At 38.4% G+C, this 15124-nt stretch overlaps 1 long non-coding RNA gene across 1 annotated transcript; it reads right to left on the reverse strand.

The window, feature by feature from the left end:
* Positions 1-13277: 13277 nt before the first annotated feature.
* On the reverse strand, positions 13278-14916 carry LOC110692633. Its single transcript, XR_002505502.1, has 3 exons — positions 14738-14916; positions 14384-14562; positions 13278-13574 (listed from the first exon to the last, which is right to left on the reverse strand). It is a non-coding gene; the product is annotated as an uncharacterized LOC110692633 (long non-coding RNA).
* Between the last annotated feature and the right edge of the window lie 208 nt (positions 14917-15124).

Raw genomic sequence — 15124 nt, forward strand, 5'->3', positions numbered from 1 at the left:
CAACGGCAGTAGCTCTTCCTCATATCATCGCCTAGGGATCATGTAAGATCGCCAAGGGGTACCGGCTCCCTCTGACATGCTCACCAACCTCGTGGCGTTAAACATGTGACGTGGTGGAGGAGCAGGAACGACAAAGGTATCTGAGGAATGCTGAATAGCAACCCTCTCTCTAAGATACGCGGCCGCTCCATAAGTCCCTTGGAAATAGCGATGCTCAGCAGAATACTGCGCGGCTAACCCAGGGACCGCCAAGTTGCCCACGATCGGTACAACACCTCAGGCTCCTGCAAAGAGTGTCTATCAGGCAAGAATCTAGCTAAGGCATCACAAAATGTCAAATAAGAAAAAAATCATACCGAGATGATCCAATCTCGGACATAGGCAGTGGACATCCCTACACGGCAGCTGCCCCAGGAAACACTAACTGGAAGCCTGCGCGGCGACGGTCTCGCCAGCGCACTTGAGGGGAAATACTCATAGGATCAGATCTACAAAAAGGCAAATTATCAGCAAATGCTAAAATGAAGAGCTAAACTTTATAGGGAATAAAGTATACCTCTACGACCCTCCAAAAGCCGGATAGAGCGACATTCACCCCGAAGGACCGATGTTGACACGAGCACCACAACGCTCGGATGAAATCAGCATAGGCCAAGCTGGCCAAGTCATAAGTCCCTATTTGGTGTAGATCACGGACGACATGAAGGTAGTAAAGCAGCGCCCTACTACCTGTGTCAGGGGAGAACGTCCCTGACAGCAAAATAAGTGCAAAGATGCGCACCCGCTGCTCTCGGGTAGTCGCACCATCATCGAAAGCCGCTCTAGAGTCGAGCGACGAATTCCCCTAGCACTGAACTAAGTGGACTCCACCTCAGCTCGAGCCTGAATAGCAATCGGACCCAACAGCTCAATGTCGACCTCAGGAGAAAAGACGTCGATCTCGATGTCGAACGGCAGCGCCACAGAGCTAAACTCCAATCCCGTAATGAGACTGAAGTCGGTAGGAGTGACCATCATCTCACCCCAAGGGAAGTGGAAAGTGTTGGTGGTGTCCCAAAAGAACTCCACCAGTGCACGGACTATGTGGTGACCCCCAGTAGAGGCAATCATGGCCTCAGAGGTCTCGAACAGTGTAGTAAGCCCACAAAACTCCCATAGAAGTCTCGTCTGATCGTCTCTGGCGATGTACATCTTGTACAGACCGCCCAAACCGTCACAACCGGAACCATGACAGCGTGTCCTCCCAACTGTGACACCCTGTCTAACCCTCTCAGAGATATGGTGGATGGGAGATAAGTACAAGGTCCGCTCATCCCACTCAGGGAGTCGACCAAGCGAAGTGGACGGTTCAACATCGTCCTCTACGGGTTCGTGCTCCCGTCGAACGTCTCGGGACCGTGAACCAGAACCTCGCTGTCTAGCCATTCTACATTGTGCAAAATTATCATAAATTAAGGTTCTATAGTATCTAAGGTTCGCCTAGCCGCATGATACTATGTTCGCAAAAAAAGAGTACGTAGTACTAAAACAGAGCACAAATTCAAATTGAGCATATACCGCATTTTTCAAGAAATCAAACAATTTCTTGCAATATTATGGTAATTATCGTGACAATTTGGACAAGAATTTCTAGCAAAAACATCAAGAACAAGCCACATTGTTTTCTCGACCTTAAGAGGTCCAACAATGGTGATTTGTTCATTTCTTCACCAAATTGAGTCAAACAAGTCTCAAATTACTCCCAAGGCAATATATAAACATAATCAATCAATTTCATGGCATAAAATTTGATAAACAAAGAGAATTAAGCAATTCTAATTTTGAATTTTCAAGAAATTCGTGAACAATTGCATGCAAAATCCATTAAGACCGGCGTGAGTTTGGAGGAAACTTACATAGATCGGAAAAAATGGATTGAACGCGAATTTGGTTGAGAAACGAGCAAGAACAAATCATGAAGTTCTGAGAATTCTCGAGCAAGAAACGCGAGCAACAGCAGCAGAAATGTGGAAGAGAAGGGTATTTAAGGAAAACCCAACTCTAGCGCCAAGCGTCAGACCTTGGCATCAGTCGATAAGCTTAACGCTTGGCGCTAGCTTCAGCGTCTGGCGCTATAGCCAGATAAGTAGCGCTGATGTTATTTCAGCGGCGCCAGAACGTTCAGCCACTCAGTACGGTTGTTCCAACTTTTTGCAATATGTTTCGGGTTCCTTGGTACGCTAGTTAGCCGCTCTAAGAAATTTGACATGATTTTAGTCATCGACTTGATAACATAAATTGATCGACCTGATTAAAGATCTTCTCGCTTAGCTTAAAGCGCCTAATCAGTGGCTTATCGCAAAAGGCACTGACATACTGGTTCATAATTCAGCAAAAGGCACCGACATACAGGTTCAAAAGCAGCAGAAGCGCCGACGTACAGACATAGCAAAGTTCAAGAGAAGGTCTTCGATATTTTTCTTTGAGAAATTATCGCAACAAATGAGGATAGCTTCAAGCGAGGATATCCTCGGCAACATTCCCTAGCTTGTGGAGAGTTGTTACAAACAACTGAAGGTGATTTCAAGTGAAGTTGTCTTCGATCGTGTTCCCTAATATGTAGAAGATGGTCACAAAGCGGAAGAGGATCGTTTCAAGCGAAGCAATATTCGATAGTGTTCCCTGGCTTGCGGAAGATTATCATGGAGGAATTGGAAGCAGTTACAAGCGTAGAAGTTTTCAAGCGAGATGGCATTCTCTAGCTTGTAGGAGGTCATCAAAACAGTAAAGCAGCAACAAATCGGTTACTTTTAGAGACGTGTGCTCGACGGTGCATGATACGCGTTTCTTAACTCTCTTATCTATTTAACTAACGCTAGTTTGCAGGTATCGGCGTTGCTAGAATGATTTAGGATCGCAGAATGTTCTGAATCATTCTCCATCCTTATCGATACTTTAACTTTTGTTTTCGAAACTTGCATTTCTCCAAACTCAGTCAAAGTGGGGCTTCTGTAGACACCCATTTGTGTCTCCCAAAACCAAACCCAGTGATGAGAACCTTTCACGTCGAATCATAATCAAATGAAGTGAAAGTGTGGAAAGATTAGTGACCTTTCCTAATGAAAATAAAGCTTTAACCCTAACATGATAGACTTTTGTTGACTTTTAGAGTTTTAATCAGAACAAAAGAATATTTTTGAGGAAAATACGATTTTATCCTCCTGTACGGCAATTTCTATCTGATTTTAGAAAACGCGTCAATAATTAAGTAAGTGCCAAACGCCAGCATTAGCGCCTGACGCTAAGCTTGGCGCCTGCCGCTAGAGTTAGCGCCTGCCGCTAATGTCAGCGTCTGGCGCTAATCTTGTTTTACGCATCGTAACTCTGTTTAGATTTTTTATCTTTTTGGCTGATTTTCTTTATAAATAGCTTCCTAAAAATTCTGTTATCATTCACCAATTCTCTCTATTCATTCACCAACTCTCATCAAGAAATTCTTGATTACTCTCTCTCTCTCTCTCTCTTTTCTAAACTAGCCTTTTCTCAAATACAAAATCCCGCATTCGCAAGACTTAGATACACCTAGCCATATTCGAAGTTGCCTTCGCCCTAGACGTGAAAGGTTTTAATTTCTGAGGGTTTGGTCCCAAATCTCTCTTTCAATTATTTAATTTGATTGTTGTTTATTATTTTCCTTGAATTTACTAACGTGTGTATTTTGTTATTAGAAAGAGGTACGAGACATCCAAGCAAGTACTTTAATGGTTTTTATTGTAATTATTATGTAGAAATCATGCTTAGATTTTTATTTTAATTCCTAGTATCATGTTAGGATGTTTTCCTTAATTTGATGTTTAGGGTGACAACAATAAATTCCTAATATCATGTCTAGGGTAAATTTAATACCAAGTATGATTAAAAGTATGATGCCTTTATTTTCTTCCTAATATTCATGATTGTTAATATCATGTTAGGGTTAAAGCTTTGATCTTTGATGTTTAGTGACATGCTAGGGTTTGTTATTAATCTTGTTAGTATCATGCCTAGGATCTTTCTATTATTATGCTTTAAATGATTATGAATATTATTATTATTATATGTTGCTTGATACATTATTTATTGTATTTGCTTGATCACGCCTTTTATGCATGTTTAAAGGGAATTGGTACTTGTAATCACGCTTAATAAGATAATTAATAATCTTGTTTAGGGTTAATATGATTATAGTTCAAGTGATCGCCAATAATAGTTTATTTGTGCATTAATATTCAACCAAAATTAATTAGGGCAGGTTCAATCTCTTTTAGGTTGGATTTGTACCTTCATCCCCGAACTACCAGTCATAGTTCAAGACCTATTGTAGTTGACGATCTCTTGGATCGTTAAGGGGTGTAACCTTCACCTCGTGAACGGTTTACAAGTTCCTAAAACTTGTTAGCGACTCTTTTGCTCTATATTCTTTCCCTTTGGACGCCACCGTACTTTAGTGTATGATTACAGTGGGGTTCAAGCTAGGGATTAATGCTTGAAATATTCCCTACAATTTTTATCTGAATTTAGAAAATGCGTCAATAATTTAATTAGCGCCAAACGCCAGCATTAGCGCTTGACGCTAAGCTTGGCGCCTGGCGCTAATGTCAGCGTCTGGCGCTAACCTTGTTTTTGCGCGTCAAATTTCTGTTTCGATTTTTATCTTTTTGGCCGATTTCTCTATAAATAGTCTTCTAAAAACTCCGTTTTGATTCATCAACTCTCATCAAGAAATTATTGATTCTCTCTCTTTTTCTAAGCCTAGCCTTTTACAAACAAAATTCCTCATACATTAGCACTAGAAACACCTAGCATAATTCGAAGTTGCCTTCGCCCTAGACGTGAAAGGTTTTAATTTATGAGGGTTTGGTCCCAAATCTCTTTCAATTATTTAAATTAATTGTTTGTTTATTATTTTCCTTGAAGTTACTAACGCGTTTATTTTGTTATTAGAAAGAGGTACAAGGCATCCAAGTAAGTGCTTTAATTGATTTATTGATATTATAATATAGAAATCATGCTTAGGTAACTACTATAATTTCTAATATCAAATATAATAATTATGATTTCTGTGATGCTTCCTATTTTCTTCCTAATATAGGATGTTAGTATCATGTTAGGGCTATATATTTGATCTTTATTGTTTAGTGACATGCTAGGGTTTGTTATTAATCTTGTTAGTATCATGCCTAGGATCTTTCTATTATTATGCTTTAACATGAATATAATTATTATTTATGATGATTTATTATGTTTCTTGATTATATTATTGTTATTGCTTGATCACACCTTTTATGCATGTTTAAAGGGAATTGGTACTTGTAATCACGATTAAAAAGATAAATAAAATCTTATTTAGGGTTAATATGATTATAATTCAAGTGATCGCCAATAATAGTTTTGTTTGTGCATTAATATTCAACCAACATAGATTAAACAGGTTTAGAGTTAACCTATTGATTGTATGTTAGTTAGAAAGCGCACATGAATACGATCAGAATAAAGTAGAGGCCAATTATTAGGGCAGTTTCAATCTCTTTTAGGTTGGATTTGTACCTTCATCCCCGAACTACCAATCATGGTTCCATACCTATTGGAGTTGACGATCTGTTGGATCGTTAAGGGGTGTAACCTTCACCTCGTGAACAGTTTACAAGTTCCTAAAACTTGTTGGCGACTCTTTTACTCTATCTTCTTTCCCTTTGGACGCCACCGTACTTTAGTGTATGATCACAGTGGGGTTCAAGCTAGGGGTAATGCTTGAAATATTCCCTAGACTACCAGTCATGGTTCCAGACCTATTGGAGTTGACGATCTCCTGGATCGTTAAGGGGTGTAACCTTCACCTCGTGAACGGTTTACAAGTTCCTAAAACTTGTTGGCGACTCTTTTGCTCTATCTTCTTTCCCTTTGGACGCCACCGTACTTTAGTGTATGATTACAGTGGGGTTTAAGCCAGGGGTAATGCTTGAAATATTCCCTACAGTTTTTGACGACTCCACTGAGGAGGATTTCTATTTTAATTCCTGAAATTTATTTCGGCAATGATTTAGAATGAGTGGATGAGACTCGAAAAGTTCTCAGTATTTCATGTGGATAATTTTGATTAACATTATTGTCATATGTATAAAAAAATCTCATTGGAAAGACCATCCGTAATGAGTTAAAAACATAGGATTTTTACACGTAAGAAATTTGTGGAAAATCTTTCACAACTAGGATCGAAATAATGTTGCGCGAAACTGGAAAATTTTATCGAGCACAGAAAGCTGCTGAGGCATGTAGGAACTAGCGTCAGAAAACAGAGTCTAGCGCCGATGATTTGACTCTGGCGCTAGACGACAGCTCTTTTCGCCAGGCGCCTAAGCCAAATCGCGGCGCCGACCTCTGTTTGCTGGGGCCAAGTTCTTCCAATATCGAGCCAAAAATATGCGTTCTAATTTTTACTAGTTTTTAGCACTATTTGCTTGATCCTTCTTCCTGATTGAGTTTTTCTCACTTTTCTGAAACCCATATGTGTTCTACATATGGACATAACCCTCTGGGAATTCACGCTCCATCTACCTGATTGAACGCTCTGTGCAACAAAGGGTACATCCGAGAATGTTGAATTCACCGAACCATGGAAGCGAGTTTTTAACTCGCGGTGTCCTATCCACTCGCGCCAACCCTTCACAATTAGGCTTCCATGCGGTGCATATGGACAATTAACCATGGACCCTCTTTGACTAACCCATATCCCGAACTTTAGAGAACTAGAGCCATGGGTAGGTTGCAAACTCATTGCATCATATTGTGCCTACTTGACTAATTGTGCATTATTTGTTGTGCGTACGCTATGTGCTTTTCCTAACCGTTTTTTTTCCTTGTGTTAAGATTAAATAAACTGCTTAATGGCTAAGAGGACTTTGCTTAATTAATTAATTAATCAATTAATTTTGAGTAATTAAAGCCTAATATTTAATCAGAATTGACCTAGTACGACTTTAGGCATACCATGTAGGGTAATAATACAGAAAGTAGCCCCAGATCAACGTTCCATCAATGGCGCCGAGATTTGGACTGCAGCGCCACTATGTGGAGTGTAGCGCCTGGCGACAGTTCTGTCGTCGACTGTACACTGTAAAGAGAGGCGCCAGTCCTGTCGTTTAGACGACGGTTTGGTATATTACTCGAGTCATCACTTTATGACTAATCAGACAGTTTGCTAATCAATTAGATTAATTTTTATTAATAATAATACCTTGTTAAGTCATTAATTGAGTCTAAGCACTAAGTCCTATGGTCTTACACAAGAGTCAAAGCATGTCACTTAAACTCACCATATAAAGCACACACTAATATGAATGCACACTTTGACCATGTTTTAGGTTCATGCATGAGTCGGTTTTTTGTCATTTGAGGTGGGGGTACAGTCTATTCCTAATTTCTTCATATCTCTCCATCTACATCATCTTTCTTCACGTCACAACCTTCATTCTCTCTACCTTCTTCCATCCATTGAATGTTGAATAGAGTTTGAGTCAAATAATTAACAGTGAATGTCCCTAATTTCCCTTTACGCAGTACTTGGTCAAGGAGAGAAGGGCGATTAATCAAGGACAACCTCTTTATTCAAGTCTTACTATTTGATAAACCGATTCTTCAAAAGAGAAAAGCTAAAAAGATAATGGCAACTCAAGAAGAAGTCAACGAGCTTAGGAATCAATTGACTAGCGTGACTGAGGCGTTGAAGGCCTTAGCCCTCAAAATCAATGACCCTGTGAAACAACAACAAATGGACCTTATGAAAGAAAGCTTGAGCAAGCTTTCTAGTGATTACAAGTTTCAAGGCATTAGTTTAGAAGGGGTCTTGGTGGACAACGAGCTTCTTTCGCAGAAGTTCAATGCCACTGACATCCCTAAATTCGAGGCAACAAATAATCCTTATCTTCACTTAAGAGCCTTTGAAAATATAATGAACATCAAGGGATTGATAAGAAAGTCTTTCATTCCTTGTTTTCCTTATATCTTGAAACCGTTTGCCAACAATGGTTCTTCTCCCTTGACAAAGAGAAAATCTCTACATGGGAATCGATAGTAAGCACTTTCATTGATAGATACAAGTGTAACATTCAAGTCAAAACTGATTATAGACAACTTGAAATGCTAAGACAAAAAGAGAATGGAGGCTTTACTTCTTTCTTTAATAAGTGGAGGGAAACTTCCGCTAAGATGATTGAGGTCCCCACCGAAAAAGAGTCTGTGAGGATGTTTATCAAGAATCTCCAAGAAAAGTATTCAAAGAACTTAAAATATCAACACAACTTGAATACTTTCAAAGCCGTCTATGACATAGGTATCGAGATCAAAGATGACCTCGCAAAGCAAAAAGCTACTAACAATAGTAACCACGGTGGCTGGAAAGGAAAGAAGAATGACAATCCTTCTTCCAAAAACGCCCACTCTAGTAACAATGTTAGTACCTTTGATTTCAGTGAAGTTTTAGCCATGGATAACCAAGGATCTAAGAAGCAACTAAGGAAAGACTTCACCCCCATTGGGATGAGTTACGATACTGCCTTTGATCGACTCCATGCTAAGGGACTCATTACTCCCATTGGACCTATTTAAGCTCCCGCACCTGAAAAAAGATTGCCTAGTTGGAATTCAGATGAACACTGCAAGTACCATCAAGGTAGGGGCCATGCTACTGAGAGCTGTTGGAAGCTAAAGGAGGCTATTCAACATTTGATTGATAATAACAAGCTTCCCATGCCTCCAGTTAACAAGAAGAGCGAGTGATGATAAAGCAAACAACACAAGAAAATAGGCGAGCTTCAACGACAAGATTTCGTGACCTCCTTTTCTATTCTTTATTTACCCTTTCCCTAATAAGTCTAGCATAGGCACCTTTCTTTTCCCTTAGATTAATTTTGTAGATTTTTTTTCTTTTCCCCTTTTTAATAAAATGAGCATTTATTTCCTTACATATGATCATTTCATTACATTGCATTGCATTAAAAAAAAAAACCATGTCAAACTAAGCATAAGGTATACCAATGATTTGAGGCACCCCTTGTAGCCACATCATATTACCTTTCATCCTTCAAATATACAATCATTTTTTGATAAACCACTTTGAGCCTCGTCTAACGATAAAACTTTCTTTCTTCAACCCACATCTAAATATCCTTGGGATGGGATGGTGTGTAACTTATGCAATGTTCAAAGAACAAAAGCTTGAGTGATTCAAAAGATTAAAATAGCAATAAATAAATAAACAAAAGTGTACAAAAAGGGCAAGTGTTCCAATGTCTTTGACATGAACATGTCTTTGATATGAACACGTCTCAGATTGCGTCTTTTATCGAGTGCTCGGTACCGTGCCCGGGAAACATGAATGTGAAGTGAATGATAGACCGCATGATCGGGATTGCCCACACTTATAAAAATAAAATAAATGCTAAAGCAAAAGAGATAGCTAAAAAAGAGTAGAAAGCCTCAAGCATTAAAATATAAAGATTCAAAAGCAAGGTTACACACCTTGTGGGGCTTATCTAGGGTCTTGAGCTTTTATCCCTTCCTTCTTCAACCTTTAGCCTAATCACGTTACAACCCTTAAAAAGACCTTTTTGAGCTATACACACACTTGTGCGAGGTTCAGCTAGAGCTACGTTCGGCCTGATTCCTAACGGATACGTAGGCAACCTCACAAAAGGGTGCGGCCGTAATAAACATGAATTTATATTCACATTCACACACTCACACCATGATCATATCAAGGGATCCCTTGTGCTCATCCCTATTCATTTAGAGCTAGACTTGGGGGCTTGATCTCTATATCATTAGCTTGCCTAGCCTAAGAATCACCATCATTTGACTCTTCATGAAATAATATCTTCCCACACACTTAGCCCTTGCAACCTAGCTTAGTGTCACTATCACACACATCACAAATACATGACCAAATATACCTCACCTTAAGAACCCTTTGCCATGAAATCTTAACATAACGCTAAAGCATGCCTTGTCATATCAACATCAATCATCATTACATCACAAAGTATGAAGTACTTAGCCTCCGCACCTAAGTTACCTAAATACTTTCATTATCGAGTCAACTAGGATAGTCCAAGATGTTACAATCCTTTTACTGTGAGAGACAACGTTAACGGATTAAGCTCATTCAACATGCACCTTCAAAAACTTCGCTTCGTTCTTTTTCGCGTCTTTCTTTTTCAGGAGAAAGTCGGTACCCTCCACAAAAATGACGGATTTTTTTTTTTGCATTTTTGAGTCGCACGATCACATTACAATGCACACACGAGTCATGAGTCACACGTGTCATTTCACTTTGAGTCATGTCAAGTGAATGAGTCAAGCAACACTAAACCTTAGGTCAACCCTAAAGAAAGATAAGCAAATTCCTATAGTAAAAAATGTAAATGCAGGTGCATCCCAGCAAGCGAGGACATTCCCGAATTTTTTTCGAAAAAATTGCAAATATGACACAGGATATTCCTCCAAGATAAGAGGAGTTACATTGATCGGTAAATTAGAGATGAAGATCTTTAATTTACATAAGATTTGAGCAGATTTGGTTGAAAAGAAACAACCAAGTTCAAAGTTAAGAGCAAAACCGAGCAACAGCGGCAGCAACAACAAAATAGGGAAGACCCGACTCCAGCGCCAGAAAACAACATCTGGCGTCTGGCAATAGATTTCAGCGCTTGGCTCTAGATCCCAACGTTTGGCGACGAAGCAAAATCGCGGCGTCAGAGATATTTCAGTAGCGACAGGGCTCGAAGCCTCTTAGAACAACAATTTTGGGTTCCTTGGTACACCAGTTATCCCCTATAAGCAATTTGACATGATTGAGTAGTCGATTTGATTACAACCGTAAATAAGTGATCAACCTGATGAAAGATCGTCTCACTTAGCTTAAAGCGCCTAAGCATTGGCTCATCACAAAGGAACCGACATACTGGTTTAGAAGCACCGACATAATGGTTCACAGCACCGACATACTGGTTTACAAGCAGCAGAAGCGCCGACGCACTGGCTAGAGCAAAGTTCAAGCGAGCTTTAAAGATCGACAAGCGTTGGTCTTTGGTAGTTTTCTTCGGAATATTATCGCAACAATTGAGAATCACTTCAAGGGAGGTAATCTTCGACGGCATTCGCTAAGATTGTGGAAGTTGTCACCAATAGATTTTAGAAGATATCACGAGATGGGCGGTCTTCGATGACATTCGCTGAGATTGTGGACGATGTCATCCAAGATTTGAGAAGATAACACGAGATGGGCGGTCTTCGACGGCATTCGCTAAGATTGTGGAGGTTGGCATCCAAGATTTGAGAAGATAGCACGAGATGGGCAGTCTTCGACGGCATTTGCTAAGATTGTGGAGGTTGTCATCAAGATTCGAGAAGAGCAGTTCATGATGAGGCGGTCTTCGACGACTTTTGCTATGATTGGAAAGGTTGTCACTATGATTCGAGAAAAAGGCTTGAGATGTAGCAGCAAAGGATCGTCAAAACAAATAGTAGGATGGCATTCCCTAGCTTGCGAAAGTTTATCACAATCGCAACAATCGATTACCTCCAGAGACGTGTGCTCGACGGTGCAAGATACGCATTTCTTAACTCTCTTATCTGTTTAACTAACGCTAGTTTTGCAGGTATCGGCGTTATAAGAATAATTTAGGATCGCAGAACGTTCTGAATTATTCTCCGTCCCTTTCGATACGTTGACTTTTGTTTTTGAAACTTGCGTTTCTCCAAACTCAGTCAAAGTGGGGGTTTCTGTAGACACCCATTTGTGTCTCCCCAAAACCAAACCCAGTGATGAGTACCTTTCACGTTGAATCATAATCGGATGAAGTGAAAGTGTGGAAAGTCTAGTGTTGCGGCTAGTTTTTAATTTTTTCTCTCTGTTTTTGAAAACCTATTTTTAAGAAAACAGACAATCCAGATTGTTGTGGTTCATGGCAAGGGTCCAATGATAGCATAGTTGGGTCGGGTTCCAAAATAGATTTCCAATGATATATTATAAGCCCAATTCCGATGAATAATGAGGAAGTTATGGCCAAATTAGTAAACTGGGCCCGATTTGATCTTTATGTGCGGCCCAATGATCTAGAGGAGGGCTTAATATTTATTTATCACTAGGGCGGTAAGCGTGCGCTACGCGCGCGTTGCTAAGTTGTAGTATAATGTGTCATTCGTGGTTAGAGTTGTGACAATGTGGGGGGTTTTCATTTTCGTAGTTCTTGAAAGTTATGAGTTTGAAGTGAAAATGTTGATGAAATTTGTAAATACAAATTGCTAATGACGGATTATGAAAGGCGAAAAATAGGAGTGTGATTTATTAAGGAATTGTTATAAAGTGGTTATTTTGATTGTTAAATTTTTTTGTAATAATAAGTGTGAGTGAATTTGGAAAGATTGGAAAGTTTAAAAAGTAAAATAAGTGTATAGTTTTACACTTTTTTATGGCATAGAACAAGTTATGTAATTCAATTTATAAGTTATATTTGCCGGACAATTATTTAAAGGTTTTTATCTTATTATAGCATAGATAGCTTGTTCTTGTGATGTCTTATGTAAGAGAGGTCGGGCTTTAAAATGTTAATATGTGTCACTTCTTCCGCCCGCATTTTTTTGTCTCATTTAATTTTTCACGGTCCCCAAGACGTGTTTTAAAATGTACATATCTAATTCCATGCACTAAAAAATAATAAAATTTTGATATTAATAAAAAATAAATCCAAGAAGACTGCTAGTGTGAACTTTAAGGGGTCATTTGGTTCATTAGGGAAGTGTAAATTCCCATAAAATTTCAATTTGTGGGAAATAAATTCCATCATCAAAAGCATGGAAATTCAACAAATTTATTTGGTTAAGAATGGAGGAAGTAATTTTCATGACACGATTTTTAGTACCTGAACATCTTATAGTACTTCGTATAAAAGATTAAGTGGTCTCTTTATCACTTTATCCTTATCCTAATAAGAAAATTGCCTTAATTTTCTTTCTCAAGCTAACTTTCCTAATTACCCTTTTCTTAATTAGTCTCTTGATTTTCTTAAATGATATTTCTTTTCTCAAGTGACTTTTCTTCTTAGGTGATCGTTCTGCTTAAGTAATCTTTCTTTTCTTAAATGAGTGGTCTTTCTTCTTAATTGTTTTTTCTTAAGTGGTCTCATTCTCTCTAGCATTATTTTTATTTTTCGATACCAAAATGTGTCACAAAGGTGCAAGAATTACTGCCCAAAAAAAGTCCATGAATAATCCCTATCTTGTAAATTCAAGTACGGGTGTGAGCCGTGAGTGTATGATCTTACATGTCACCCTAAAATCAAAGTTTAAATAATGTATAATCACCCGAGTTTCACATTATTCCCATCATAGTCGACGGTCGTACATCCCGCTTGCTGGTTTTAGGTTTTTGCAGCCAGCGAGGTGATCTAAGAATTACCTACTTCAAAGCTTCATATTCATAATATTTGAGGTGTAATTGCTTTTGCAAGGATTTTTGCTTGTGAGACCTCACTTTCTGTGATTGACTTTCTGTCACTTACCTGGCACAAGCAAAGCAAAGGATCAGTTAAAATAATTTCTTTAATTCTTTGTATGCTTAAATGAAACAAAACGCATAATTTTTTTTCTTTAATTTTTTGTTATACCTAAGGCGTTCCTAAAGTTGTAAATGTGACTATTTATTTTCGGACAGGAGTAAACGTTAGGATGTGTTATATTAAGCGAAATAAAATGATAGAAAACTTTTTACAATTTATCTTTGGATGATAAATTGATTTAAAGTTGTAAATCCTTGCTGACACCTTCCCCAACAGGGATCTCAAAATGAACTATATATCCCTCTTCTTGCTGTCATCCATTGTATAAAATGATTGAAGACACTAATTAGTAATAATTACTTGATCATTACATTTCTAGTACAAAAATTGGGGATAAATCACTAATGTATATGCTTACAACGAACATATATCACGCAAGCAATCAATTACACAACATAATGAATCAGATGACTATCAATATTCAGCCTCTCTTCCAATTTAAGCATCAATATATAAAATAAGAATACATTGATCATTACATTCCTAGTACAAAATCCAGCATTTGATGTGGCAATTTTTCCCCAAACAAACAAAAGATGTGGCAATTTTTCCCTACACAAACAAAAGATGTGGCAATTTTTTCACATTGATCTATAATTCAACAAAATATATATTCAATAATGGAGCTATAATCAATTCATATAAAGAGATCACTGCACCAAGAACCCTAATTACCCTTCTTTATTTTTTTTACAGAAGGAACCCTAATTACCCTAATAACACCATGAATCACAACAATAACAAGATTATACCTTGAGCAATACAGTATCACCACGAAAGAGCTGAAGCTTTTCCATAGTATAAGGTTGCATGGCAACAACAAGACGGCTTCATCAAGAACCAATCGATTCGGCGATTTCTTGTGCTCCAGAATCGCAGTACATTAGTCTTTTTTCACGCTCTTACTGTTATGAGTAAATTCAATCGGAACCTAAAATTTGCATGTTTTTCCAAAATTGGTGAAATCAATTGTTTCAAAAAAGAGTAAAATTTAGAATAAAATCGAGATCGTTGAAGAAGTAAACTTACTCGGAGGATTCAGGAAAAAATCAAAGAACAACCCACATTGTGAAATCAATTTTCGATGATTCAAAACAAAACATTACCTCATTGTGTTTGTGAATGACGGATTCTCTTCTAAGTGATTCTTCAGAAGACGGCACCAGACCACAATCCTTGCTGAGCAATTCCGTTCTTCATTAAAGCGGCTTTTATTCTTTAATGGAGAATCATGTCTTGCTGAGAAATTCCGTTCTTCATAAAGAGGAGAGAGAATTAGGTGAGCATGGAAGAATATAGAATTGAAGTAGGAGAAGAGAGGGAAACATGTGTCGCTGCAAGGGAAAAGAGGACCACCCATGTGCACATGCAAATAAAATGAAGGGCAATATAGGAAGACCACTGTAGATAAGGAAACCAAAGGCAAAATACAGAGGTAAAATCGGCAGGACACTGTGGGGAATAATTTCAAGCGTTAATCCCCTAGCTTGAAC

The sequence above is a fragment of the Chenopodium quinoa genome, unplaced genomic scaffold (assembly GCF_001683475.1).
Source record: "Chenopodium quinoa cultivar QQ74 unplaced genomic scaffold, ASM168347v1, whole genome shotgun sequence".
NCBI classification, from domain to species: domain Eukaryota; kingdom Viridiplantae; phylum Streptophyta; class Magnoliopsida; order Caryophyllales; family Amaranthaceae; genus Chenopodium; species Chenopodium quinoa.